General features: G+C 35.5%; 1 non-coding gene across 1 annotated transcript; it reads right to left on the bottom strand.

Moving 5' to 3' along the window:
- Positions 1–5,621: 5,621 nt before the first annotated feature.
- Positions 5,622–5,693, bottom strand: trnap-agg (transfer RNA proline (anticodon AGG)). Its single transcript has one exon. It is a non-coding gene; the product is annotated as a tRNA-Pro (tRNA).
- Between the last annotated feature and the right edge of the window lie 8,656 nt (positions 5,694–14,349).

Here is a 14,349-nt window from a genome sequence, read left to right as displayed (position 1 = left end):
TTCTTTACGTTACTTAATACAAAGCAGAAAAAATAAATAATAAGGGAAAACTAAAAGGAAACAGATGTTGAACACGGTTGTAAAACTCAACAACTAAACTAAATTGGCCACTGAGAAATGCTTTATATTCACATGATATACTTTCTGTCCTATCAGGGGATTAAACACACACAACTGCCTTTAGATAAATTTACTTAGATGCTTGATTATGAATCTCAACACAATATTTTAAACCAACATACTTTTAGGAAATGATTCTTAGTCTTTTCTTCAAATGTTCTCACACTGAATACCAAAACAAACCAATGCAGTAATGAATGATCCAGTTCTAGTCAACTGTAGTGTTTATAAAATCTGATGACACTGATAATGCATGATGACAGGATAATGCTAGGTGAAGTGCAGGCCAGTTGGTGGGTGCATGTGTAAAAGTTTAGGATTTAAAACAAGAAAATCTAAATAAACACCATATAAAATAAATAACAAAACTTCACATCAGACGCACTTCAGCAGTTCATTATTTTCTGTGATTTTGTGCACCTTAGTTTATTAGCTTTTTTTATACCATGAATGGTCTTAGCTGAACGGAAATATTCTTTCTGTACTCTAATATGTTCATTTTATGAAGCTCCACCCACAGCATCACATGACAGTGTCACCAATGTTGCTGACAGATTGTTGATTCTTACAGATAAATCCAGGATTTACATTCAACTTTAGTTAAAGGACCTATATATATTTTAAGCAAACCCAAAGCAGGGACTATTTGTAATATACAGAAAATAGCAACAATATAATTAAACAAATGTAATTATTCTAATGATAATTATACAATTGTTAAGCCATAATATAAAAATTAAACAAGTTTTAAATTAATTACATCAATTATATGTTTGCAATCAGGTGGCTTAGTGGTTAGCACGTTCACCTCACACTTCCACGCGTCCATCTCCATGTGTCCTGGGTTCAAGTCTTGCTCCTGCTCACTGTGTGTGTGTGTGTGTGTGTGTAGAGTTTGCATGTTGCTTGGTGGGTTTCCTGCGGGTGCTACAGTTTCCTCCCAAAGACTTGCTTCTAGGCTGATTGGAGTTCTGTAGTGTGTAAATGAGTGTGTGTGTGCACCCTGCGATGAATTGGCACTCTGTCCAGGGTGTATCCTGCCTTGATGCCCGATGATGCCTGAGATAGGCACAGGCTCCCTTTGACCTGAGAATAGATCAGATAAGTGGTACAGAAATAAAATGTTAAAAAGTAATCAGTGGTGTCTGCATCTACATCTGGAATATTCCAATCCAAAATAGTTTCTAAAGTATCTAAACCAGTGGTGGGCCATCAGTGCCAGCAAGGCCTTCTCTGCTGGCCTAAACAGCAGTGATCTGAATCACTGATTTGCATTTTAATATATTTTTCCATGCGTGTGTATTAAATTATTCCCAGTAGTCTATTCTCTACATTTCCTAGCTTTGCTCTTGGTTGCGCTGCTTCCAGTAATGATAAGAATATTTATCTAATCATATTTCAGCCAGTGGCTGACATCATGTGTTGCCAGAGTGAAAGAAATCTGTCTTAAGGCCTTCAGAATGAATAGTGCAGGCGCCCGTAGCTTATTATAAGTGGCAATTAAAATTGTTACATTAACCAATCAGATTTCGAGTTGGCGTCATTGGCGCCATCTAGCAGGCATACGATTACGTCAGCAATTTCCCGTCCTTTGATTGGACAACTGGAGTAGTCAGAGGCAGAGAACCACACAAACTAAATAAAATTATTTTAACTCACAATGACTGACAGAGGAGAAGAAATCGATTTGGTGGCAGACATCCTTACACATGCATTTTCAAGGCAGACTGTAATAAAATTGACTATTCCTTGTGAGGTGTGAAATACTCTAGCCTAATTTCTATTTTACTTTGCTATTAAACGGTTGAAGACACCAGTGAAGACCGCAGGACGCGGTAACCATAGTAACCAGTGATTTCCGGATTGGACCTAAGATTTCCAGCCCAGCTACAGCTTAAAACCCGTCCATTTAAAAATGAAATAAAATAAAATAGCAGCCCCAAATGCATACTGTGATAACTAATACATTAACAAACAGAAAACCCAAAACAAATGGGTAAGTGCAAAGGGCACTATTTAGACACACACACACATACACACACACTGACAGACCCGCAGCACAGGCGATCTCACCCAGTGTCCAGCTCTTCATGTCCTGCAGAAATCCGCGGAAATTTTGATAATTTTATGATAATTCCTAAATATTATACAACATTACATTAGTAATATTGACTGTCAGATACTGAGTCAGGAAGTGGTTATGCCCAAGGCATAAGCGAACTAAGCGGCTGCTTAGGGCCCCGTAGCCACCAGGGGGCCCCCAAGAGTACATGAAATGACATCGTCTTTTTTTTGATATCTGTCAATGGACAATGATTATTATACAAAATGACAATAATTAGTTATAATTAGTCATATTGGTGGCACAGAGGGGCCCCCGAAATAAAATGTTAGGATATTGTTTGTACAATTAAAGCCAAACATAATGACTGCTTGACTCATAAGAAAGTGTCTGTTTCCTTACTGACAATATTATCATCTTCATCCTACGGACCGATTTTATCAGATTAACATCATCACCTTCATCTACAAGTGTGAACAGAGTCCTAGCACCTGACCCACAATAAGATAACTCACTAAACCATCTTTTTGCTCTTCTTTTTCGTTTTTAAGGTAATTGAAGGTAATTTATTTATTAATGACATTAATAAACAAACTTCTGAACTATAATTAATATTATATAATGTATATATTTAGTATTTTTTGCATTTCTTTGTATAGCCTTCCCATACAGAGTTCCATAGAGTTCCTGGACTAAATCGCTGTTCCAGTTCACTTCAAATATTTTTCCATCTGATTTTATTCAGTAGGGTTAATTAAGTGTAGTGACCAAAGAACAAAACTGGAGCTATGATTGCACTGGTGTTAATTACAATCATACAGGTCTCACAAACAGAATATTGTCTATAGAGAAAAAGAGCTGCAGAGGAACAGAAACTTTTCCTCCAACAATTTTCTTCATCTATTGATCAAGAGGAGAATAAACTGTGCACCTGAGCCTTTCCTCATTAATGTTCAAGAACACGTCTGTTATAAACAATCAGCTAAAAGAACATTCTCACTCTAACTACATTTCACTGGCAATCAGAAACTGATATGTATTTATTTTATAGTTATGTTTGGTTACTTAAAGATGATTGTGATTACATTAAACAGTGTATTCTGGGTGGATGAATTGTTGTCAACAGCCTTTAATATAAATACACCAATTTATTTGAATTTATTGACAACAATTTATTATTAAGCAACTTTTTAAAATACTTGTTCTTTTGGTTTGTAACTTGCAAACTAAAGGACTTAGCAATATCAGCAATAGTGAAGAAAACCAAGTGGGCATAATAACATTGTTATCCTGAGTGTTTAGTTAGTGTGTGTTTATTTTTTGAAATAAACATCATATTTATTCATATTCATGACAACTCTGCTTTACCTCACACAGCAACTCTTTCTCATCTACTAGACAATTAGCAAATCTTAGTATGCTAAAACTACAGTAAAACCAAGCCCCAGATCCATAAGCTGCAGCTGCAACCTAATGAATGGTCATTCAATCAGAGTTTATTTTTAGTACCTACGTTATCCTGGTCACACTTCCACAACTGTCTATATACATTATATATACACACCTTCATTCATTCATTCATGCTTTGTCCTGGGCAGGTGAAACTGGAGCTTCTCCCAGCAACACTAGGGATGATGCAGGAATACACCCTGGATGATACAGCAGTCTAATGCAGGACAAAATGCACAGACACATTCACACACTCATTCAGACTTAGGGGAAATTTAGCTCCAGCTGCAAATGTTTTCACAAATGTTGTTTGTATCTGTGGTTAACTGATAAGTTGGTAAAGTGAGTCTCTTTCATCTTCTGTGGTTTTAGAAACTTAATATACCATGTTGATGTTTTTGTAAAGCCTGTCAGTGACTCTGTATCACTGTGTCAATACTGTAAGAGCACAATGATAGAGTGCAGAATCTGAGAGCTTTAGACCTCTGATAGTGAGTTCAGTAGAGTCTCGGCTTGTTTTCGACTCTAGTCGACGATCATCAGGAGTGCTCCCAGCACCTGCAATTGACCTTGCACCTTTATACAGTAAAAACTGTGGTGTGCTGTTAGGATATTGTTTGTACCAGTAAAGATAAATGTATTCACTGCTTGCCTCATATGAACATTTCAGACTAACAGTCTCTGCTTCTTTCCTGACAATGTTTGCATCTGTTGGCTCAATTTTATCTGCAAAGCTACCTGGTGTGACAAAAATATAAAGAAACATGTCAGTGAAGTATTTTTTGTAATTCCAATATTGACTTAATGAATCAAGAAATTACTAGATTAATACAAACATGCTTATTAATTAATGCAATTAATTAACTGATTAAACATCATTGTAATAATTAATAACTGATTGAAAATTACCTGTAACTAGAGTGAGAATCAGTGGTATGTATCTCACTATGTACAGTAAGTTGTATAGTTGATCCATTTCTGAACACAGCTCTGTGAGGATTCTGTATAATAGTGCTGTATGTGCTGAACTTTACACGTCTCTAGAAGGACACACCCAGGAAGTGATGCTGTTGTAGTGTAGAGTCATTAATATGGCTGTGTTGTATTTTAAGATTCATCATCTATACCATACTATAAGCCTTTATCTGTTTGTGTGTTTTTTTAATTATTTGTACATTTATAAATAATTATGATAATTTCCTATGATAAAAATCATAGGAAACTGGATCCAATCTCTCATAAGTAAATTTGCTGTGTCTGTTCCCAAAAGGTAATTAAATTCAGTTCACTTCATTTTCATTCATATCACTTTTAACAATGGACATTGTCTCAATGCAGCTTTACAGAAATACAGAAATTCAGAATAGAAATTACAAAGTTGAAAATTAACTTTACCCCTAATGAGCAACTCTGAGGCAACAGCGGCAAGAAAAAACTCTGTGAGACGATATGAGGAAGACTCAAATGTGAACCCATCCTCATCTGGGTGATACCAGAGAGTGTGATTATGAATAAATTACCTTCTAATTGTATATTATCAAACATTAAAAGCAGCAGAGGAGATGATCAGATCCACTTGTTTAGTTTTATCATCAACTTTAGCAGACAGACGTGGTGGCATAGGGTTTTACCTTTTACCCTCCTTTCTGAAAAGATCAATGATAACTTACCTAATGAAAGCCACAGACACATGAATATAACAGTGAACATGATGAATGGTGTTAGTAAAATGACAATAGTCTGAGGTCTTTCTGTACTCTATTATATTAATATTTCAGAGGTTCATGTCTCCACAAAGTGTGACATTCTCCATCCTGCTCCCTGTATTCCAGAGATAGGCTCCAGGTTGGAGCTTTAATTTTCAGAGGTAATTACAGTGGGATTTGAACCTTCTTGGACCTCTGGAGAAACAAGCTTCCAAGCAAGAACCAAGCCGGCAGTGCAAGTTTCCATTAGTTTTATCCCAACCACTCTATTCCATTTAAAACCAGGGCTCGTCCGGGATTTGAACCCGGGACCTCTCGCACCCTAAGCGAGAATCATAACCCTAGACCAACGAGCCAGGTCATCCCTGTTACCTTGATGTGCACCAATGAAGGTTCACTGTACTCTGTAACTGTATGACCTTCTTGCTCATATGGACTGGGGTCCGAGTAAAAGGAACTCGGTTACACAAAGTCAAGTTAACAATAAAGCGAGGCTCCTGTGGGATTCAAACCTTTTTGGAATCCAGACGCTGAGTGTGAACCAAGTAAGCAGCTCTTGCCATTGGGCCAAATTATGTCATTTACAGGGTTGTTACTGTAGTCTTAGATTTCTGTTCTTGGTGAACAGGAATGAAACCCGATGTGGTCTTTAGCTGTTGTAGCTCATCTACCTCAAGAATTGATTATGGAGCACTATTTCAGTAGAGCTTATTTATTTCCTGATTGTGTGATGGAAACTGTGTTTTTATTTTCCACAATTCTTATTCTTAGTTATACATACTTTCAGGTATCCTGTAATTCTCAAAAATATATTAAACACCCTGCAAAGACACACATGATGAACACATTAAATAGCATGCTCAGTAAAATAAACAAACAAACAAACAAACATAAAATAAAAATAAATCAGATCAGCTGCTTGTCAAAAGAGTTGTACAATATCCACATTTTTATTCCTAGAACAGAATCAAATTCCAGCATGTGATCTTTACACTGTCATTAAGTAAATAAACCATCAAACCTGCCACTATTGTTTATGAGAACTGCACTTAATACTGCAGAGGGAGTGAACATGTGGCTTCTTCAAACACACACCTAACTTTTCTATCTGTATTTGGATTCACTTAGAATGTTTTGTCTATTCAATTCAAATAAAGTATTCATATATGGTTATATACATACATTTCTATTGGATCAATAATCAGAATGCTGATGTTATGCATAGCTTCCAGTCTTTTCTTCTTATTGTGATTCTTTAACACTTTCATGTTTGAGGTCTCTGTAGATTTTTGGACAGTGAAGTTGACTTTCCTGTCACTGTGGGCTGCAAGGCGCAGTAGTACAGTGCAGAGTCTGATACTGAAGCAGGCGAGATCTCCAAATCCACACGCTTCAGACTCTTATGAACTTTAGCAGACAAATGAGGATGAGGAGTATCACCTGTCTGATTCCCTCCCGATTCCGTCAACAGAACGAGGAATTCTGGTGCTGCATTGGAATATTGTCCATACCACTGTAGATTGTTCATAGAAACAGTGTATTTATAATCACAGGAGAGTGTAACTGCTTGCTCCTCTTTACCATAGACAGCAGAAGATGTTGGAGTAATGCTGTCCTGTGTGCTCTCACCTGAAGAGGACATTTATTTCAGAATATTATCATTTTATATTATACAGTATACATACAGTACATGCTTACAATCTAAAACACTCACACATGGAAACATTTCTTTACTAGTTATAAAACATTTAAACATGATATATGGGGATATATAAAATATAAGCTTACCTATGAACATGGTAAAAAACAGAAACATAGAGAAAACCATCATGTTTTAATTTCCTCTGTTCTTCTGAAAGTTTCCTTTTTATGTTACAGTAAATGTCAAGTTTCCTTCTACTCTGTCTTCAGTGAAGCATCTAAGCATTTCTTGTGTACAAAGCCTCAACTGTAGATTCCCTCTGTTTTAACCAATCAGAGTGCAGGATTTGCCACTTTATGTAAAATACACACACATGTTCTAAAAGAATTTAATGAGCAAAAGATTCATATATTTAGTTCCTGTATTTCCTATTTCTATGAACTTAAACCTTTTCTAATCTACAAAATATATTGTTGCAATTACAATTCTTATTGTGAAATTAAATTCTTCAGCAGATTTATAGTACACCCTTAAAGACTAAACAAAACACCAAATTATAACAAAATAAAAACCCTAACAAGGTGGTGTTTGAGAGCATGTGCACAAATACATAAGCATCTTGTATTAAGCTCAAGATTCTGCAGTAATTCAAGTGTTTCAGTCGGACTGCACTCCACACACCATGTATCTGTGCTGAAGCTTTGTTCAGGTTTAATGTTCATGGCTACTTTAACACTCCACATGGTTCTGTTGTGTCCAGGTCCAATCAGGTTCAGTTCTAGAGTATTTTCATGTCATGTACTGCCATCTGCAGGAGCTGAATTTAAATAGACATATACATTATTTACATGAAGAACCATCAATATATTTAAAACAAAAGTATTGCTCACCATGCTGGGAATAGTTCCCAGTTTCAATTCATAGATTCATTTGGAATCATTACAGCATTTCAGCATATCAGAACACAAGAATAACCCGTCTTTTTCTTTTTTATCTGTATTTCTGACATTAACCTAGACAAAAACAAGTCCTCAGATTCAGCATCCTTAAAGAGACAAATTTGCTGGTGTGCTTGTGATTATTGTCCTTTAATATGACCCAGTTTCAGCACAACATAAGCTCATGGACAGTCTTACATTTGTCTCAAGAATATTCTAATATAAAGTGGAGATCATCAATGTCCAAATGATTAAAAGTTTTCTAGAGCCTGTGGCTGCAAAACAACCGAATCCTCACCCCTCCACCAACATGACACTTGGTATGAGGTGTTTGTTGTGATAAACTCTGTTTGACCTTCACCAAACATGAAACTATGAATAATGATTAACCATCAGTCCAAAAAAATATTGTTCCCTAATTTCTTAAGATGCTGCCATGTTTTTTGTAGAGAAAGGGCTTCTTCCTCCTCCATGAAAGCCATATGTGGAGGCAGGACTGAGGTGGAGCACAGGTTTGTGAATGGAAGGTGGTGCAGGGAAGAGTAAGTGCTGTTTCCACAGGTCAGGGTCGTAACACTTAAGACCTGGGAAATGCAACTGTGAATGGATTTTTGCTGATCCATTTAAAATTTGGCAGACATTGTACATCCATTTAACTGAAAATACAAATGTTAATACACAATTTCCATTTTCATTTCATTTTCACTCAATCTTGATGAATTTCATTATGATCAATAAATGGAAAGCAAATTTGACTAACACTTTCCTTATTCATCCATTTTAACTTCTTGTAACTATACAATGGAATTATGGTCTGGAGTGCTCACATTTTGTTCTGGATCTTAGTTCACATTTGGTAAAGTAACATACATTTATACACACAGGTATAATAAACACATGAAAGAATAAATAAATGTATGAATGGAAAAAAATTACAGGATATATAATTATAGGATATTGTTTGTACCAATAAAGCAGAATGTTATCTCTGCTTCACTTATATGAACATTTCAGAATAACAGTGTACTGAATAAACAAAAAGTAACCATGTGCCTTTATCATGAATTAACTTGAATGAATCACAGAACCAGATAGGATCTTGCGCATGCGCGGTCAATACAAAATGAACGAATCTCTCCTGAGTCATATTACGGATTCATTCAAAATGAACGAATCTTTCACGGAACCGAATCGGAGCCACGGAGGCCAGCTGTACGCCAACTGCATCCTGTTGAAACGTAAAGAAAACAAAAAAATCTCTGTAATTCACTTATGGTGTTCTAGATGGCTACTTAATTTACACCTTAACACGAAGCAGGATGTAAGCCTAAACTTGTCCTGTTCTCCAAAAAAGATGATGTACTGTACATTTCCTCCCGCCGCCCCATCATAAGTGCTTCTTCTCATCGCAGTTTCATAATAACACATCTAATATTCTGTCACGTTCCTTACAGTAAAAACAGCTTGAGTAAAATAAAGGAAAGGTTTGTTTACCGGTTAAAAGGTTTGCATTACTCATTACGATAGTTATCTTAATGATGCTACCAAGTTAATTATCCAGGCTTGCTAACAGTGTAGATAAACCAGTGTTTTTTTCACCCACACCCAGAAATAGAGGATTTTGTTATTTTAAAAAAAAGGGAGACGTAAAAATACAAAAATTTCTTTTTTAACGCCGAAACGTTAATGAACCTGTGAGTTTGTAAACTAGTTAAGCTGAGAAAAATATCAGCCCCAAATGCATACTGTGATAACTAATACATTAACAAACAGAAAACCCAAAACAAATGGGTTTGTGCAAAGGGCACTATTTAGACACACACACACACACACACACACACACACACACACACTGACAGACCCGCAGCACAGGCGATCTCACCCAGTGTCCAGCTCTTCAAGTCCTGCAGAAATCCGCGGAAGTTTTGATAATTTTATGATCATTCCTAAATATTATACAACATTACATTAGTAATATTGACTGTCAGATACTGAGTCAGGAAGTGGTTATGCCCAAGGCATAAGCGAACTAAGCGGCTGCTTACGGCCCCGTAGCCACCAGGGGGCCCCCAAGAGTACATGAAATGACCGTCTTTTTTTTGATATCTGTCAATGGACAATGATTATTATACAAAATGACAATAATTAGTTATAATTAGTCATATTGGTGGCACAGAGGGGCCCCCGAAATAAAATGTTAGGATATTGTTTGTACAATTAAAGCCAAACACAATGACTGCTTGACTCATAAGAAAGTGTCTGTTTCCTTACTGACAATGTTATCATCTTCATCCTACGGACCGATTTTATCAGATTAACATCATCACCTTCATCTACAAGTGTGAACAGAGTCCTAGCACCTGACCCACAATAAGATAACTCACTAAACCATCTTTTTGCTCTTCTTTTTCGTTTTTAAGGTAATTGAAGGTAATTTATTTATTAATGACATTAATAAATAAACTTCTGAACTATAATTAATATAATATAATGTATATATTTAGTATTTTTTGCATTTTTTTGTATAACCTTCCCATGCAGAGTTCCATAGAGTTCCTGGACTAAATCACTGTTCCAGTTCACTTCAAATATTTTTCCATCTGATTTTATTCAGTAGGGTTAATTAAGTGTAGTGACCAAAGAACAAAACTGGAGCTATGATTGCACTGGTGTTAATTACAATCATACAGGTCTCACAAACAGAATATTGTCTATAGAGAAAAAGAGCTGCAGAGGAACAGAAACTTTTCCTCCAACAATTTTCTTCATCTATTGATCAAGAGGAGAATAAACTGTGCACCTGAGCCTTTCCTCATTAATGTTCAAGAACACGTCTGTTATAAACAATCAGCTAAAAGAACATTCTCACTCTAACTACATTTCACTGGCAATCAGAAACTGATATGTATTTATTTTATAGTTATGTTTGGTTACTTAAAGATGATTGTGATTACATTAAACAGTGTATTCTGGGTGGATGAATTGTTGTCAACAGCCTTTAATATAAATACACCAATTTATTTGAATTTATTGACAACAATTTATTATTAAGCAACTTAATTAAAATACTTGTTCTTTTGGTTTGTAACTTGCAAACTAAAGGACTTAGCAATATCAGCAATAGTGAAGAAAACCAAGTGGGCATAATAACATTGTTATCCTGAGTGTTTAGTTAGTTTGTGTTTATCTTTTGAAATAAACATCATATTTATTCATATTCATGACAACTCTGCTTTACCTCACACAGCAACTCTTTCTCATCTACTAGACAATTAGCAAATCTTAGTATGCTAAAACTACACTAAAACCAAGCCCCAGATCCATAAGCTGCAGCTGAAACCTAATGAATGGTCATTCAATCATAGTTTATTTTTAGTACCTACTTTATCCTGGTCACACTTCCACAACTGTCTATATACATTATATATACACACCTTCATTCATTCATTCATGCTTTGTCCTGGGCAGGTGAATCTGGAGCTTCTCCCAGCAACACTAGGGATGATGCAGGAATACACCCTGGATGATACAGCAGTCTAATGCAGGACAAAATGCACAGACACATTCACACACTCATTCAGACTTAGGGGAAATTTAGTGTCAGCAGTCCACCTTAAGTTGGAACGTTTAAATCACAGTACAAATAAGAAAACAGAGGACAAGCTCAAAAGGCTAGAGTCATCATCCCTCCATCAAATAATTATGTTTAAGATTATAGACATTTCCCTTATGTGCAATCAAATCTTGTCACTAATTTTTTTTATATTATTATATTTATCTGTATGATCAAACTCACATCTGTTCAAATGAACATGCAGAATAAACATTTAATAAATGAATGTAGATGTAGATTTATGAATTAAAGTATAGTTGTGTTAATCCCTCATGTTTCTTTTCAGGCTATTAGCTCCAGCTGCAAATGTTTTCACAAATGTTGTTTGTATCTGTGGTTAACTGATAAGTTGGTAAAGTAAGTCTCTTTCATCTTCTGTGGTTTTAGAAACTTAATATACCATGTTGATGTTTTTGTAAAGCCTTTCAGTGACTCTGTATCACTGTGTTCCAACTCTTAGAGCACAATGATAGAGTGCAGAATCTGAGAGCTTTAGACCTCTGATAGTAAGTTCAGTAGAGTCTCTGCTTGTTTTCGACTCTAGTCGATGATCATCAGGAGTGCTATCAACACCTGCATATGACCTTGCACCTTTATACAGTAAAAACTGTGGTGCGCTGTTAGGATATTGTTTGTACCAGTAAAGCAAAATATATTCACTGCTTGCCTCATATGAACATTTCAGAATAACAGTCTCTGCTTCTTTCCTGACAATGTTTGCATCTGTTGGCTCAATTTTATCTGCAAAGCTACCTGGTGTGACAAAAATATAAATAAACATGTCAGTGAAGTATTTTTTGTAATTCCAATATTGACTTAAGGAATCAAGAAATTACTAGATTAATACAAACATGCTTATTAATTAATGCAATTATTTAACTGATTAAATATCATTGTAATAATTAATAACTGATTGAAAATGACCTGTAACTAGAGTGAGAATCAGTGGTATGTATCTCACTATGTACAGTAAGTTGTATAGTTGATCCATTTCTGAACACAGCTCTGTGAGGATTCTGTATAATAGTGCTGTATGTGCTGAACTTTACACGTCTCTAGAAGGCCACACCCAGGAAGTGATGCAGTTGTAGCAGTGTTAAATTACGCAGATATACTACATAACTAATAAGACTAAGTAATCTAATTAAAAACAATTTCTGAATCTACAAAAATCAATGTTAACTCACCGAGTGAAAGCTACAGACACATGAATATAACAGTGAACATGATGGATGAGCTTATAAATGAAAATAAAATTTCTGCAGTCTGATATATTAACATTATAAACATTCATGAAGCTCCACCCCCCAGCATCACATGACAGTGTCACTAATGTTACTGACAGATTGTTGATTCTTACTGAAGCTTTCTGGCTTTACATTCAGCACCACATGGATAAATTTTCCTGAGCACATGGTAAACAAACACAAACTGATAGCATGAAAAATACTTCAATAAAATAAATGAACTAATGAATGTGGAAGTGAGTGTGCATTGTGGGAAGTGGAGTCTGGTACAATGCAGGAAGGGAAATGGAAATTTAGGTGTGTGTAGACCTAATGACCTGTTTATTAAATAGGATTACAAACAGTTGAGGAGTATTTTACTGTGGTGAGGAACAAACCAGCCTCTTTTCTTTCTCTAATCTATCATTTTTTATCAATATCATCTGTATTGATGGATTTTTATATCATTATTTTTCATTTAAGCATGAAACTGTGTGCAAATAAAGAGTGTAGTATTTATATTATCTCATGACAAACATCCCATTGCAAGTGAACATGTACATTTCATTTTTACAGAAATTGCATGTATAGCCCTACTACAAGTTCAGTTTCCTTTCTGGATTCAAGCAAACTCCTTTCAAGGCTTGATGGTTTGTTGAAAATGACACTAATTAGCTTGAATGTACAAGCAGAGATTATCAAAACATTCTGATTGGTTCTAGACTTTTTTATATATAAAAGTATTATCTATGTAAGGCTGAAGAATAGCTGTAGTCTTTATAATTGTGTAAAGTATTCATAATCATAATGTCAGCATCTCTGGGGGATGTAAGCAGAATCCTAGTACTTGTGCAACAATAAGATAACAGCCTCCACCATCTTGTGGTGAAAGGAAAGAGACTTTAACACACCAAGGTCTTTTCTGTTTGAACTTAGTTATTTATTTATTTTTTACTCAATCATAAAACTATATCCCAATTTGCACATAAAAAAGCCTGCTGGGAAAAAGAAGCCATGGTTTTGTTTGATTGTTTGTTTTTTCACAAATTATGGCAATAATAATTTTCAGAACATTACTTTATTCAACTCCTGAACTTGTACAGAGCCTCAGCTGCTTCACTGAAGTTCAGAAATGGTCCCAATTGGACCCTCTGAGTACCTTTCTGTTTAACTTTCTGTCTAATGTAACTTCTGGTTTCCTGACCAAAATAGAAGAGTTATAGAAGAATAGAAGAAGAATGAATGAATGAATGAATGAATGAATGAATGAATGTCTACTAATAATCAAATATTATAATAATATAAACTCTTTATAAATCTTAAGAAAGAAAGAGAGACTTCCCCAACAGGGCATGTAGCAAAACTGTGTGAAAGTTTTTGTACAGTGCAGCTGGATTTCCTGTCACTGTGGGCCTCAGAGCACAGTAGTATAGAGCAGAGTCTGATACAGCAGCAGAGGAGATGTTCAGATACACTTGTTTATCATCAACTTTAACAGACATTCTTGGGGGAGGATCAGAATTATAAGTCCCACTTTGAGCAATATAAAGAAGGAACTCAGGTTTAGATTTTGGATATTGTCTGTACCAGTAC

Source organism: Hemibagrus wyckioides, unplaced genomic scaffold (assembly GCF_019097595.1).
Source record: "Hemibagrus wyckioides isolate EC202008001 unplaced genomic scaffold, SWU_Hwy_1.0 Contig1, whole genome shotgun sequence".
Classification (NCBI taxonomy): Eukaryota; Metazoa; Chordata; class Actinopteri; order Siluriformes; family Bagridae; genus Hemibagrus; species Hemibagrus wyckioides.
The sequence above is the reverse complement of the archived record's forward strand: the minus strand, read 5'-3'. Positions and strand labels throughout refer to the sequence as shown.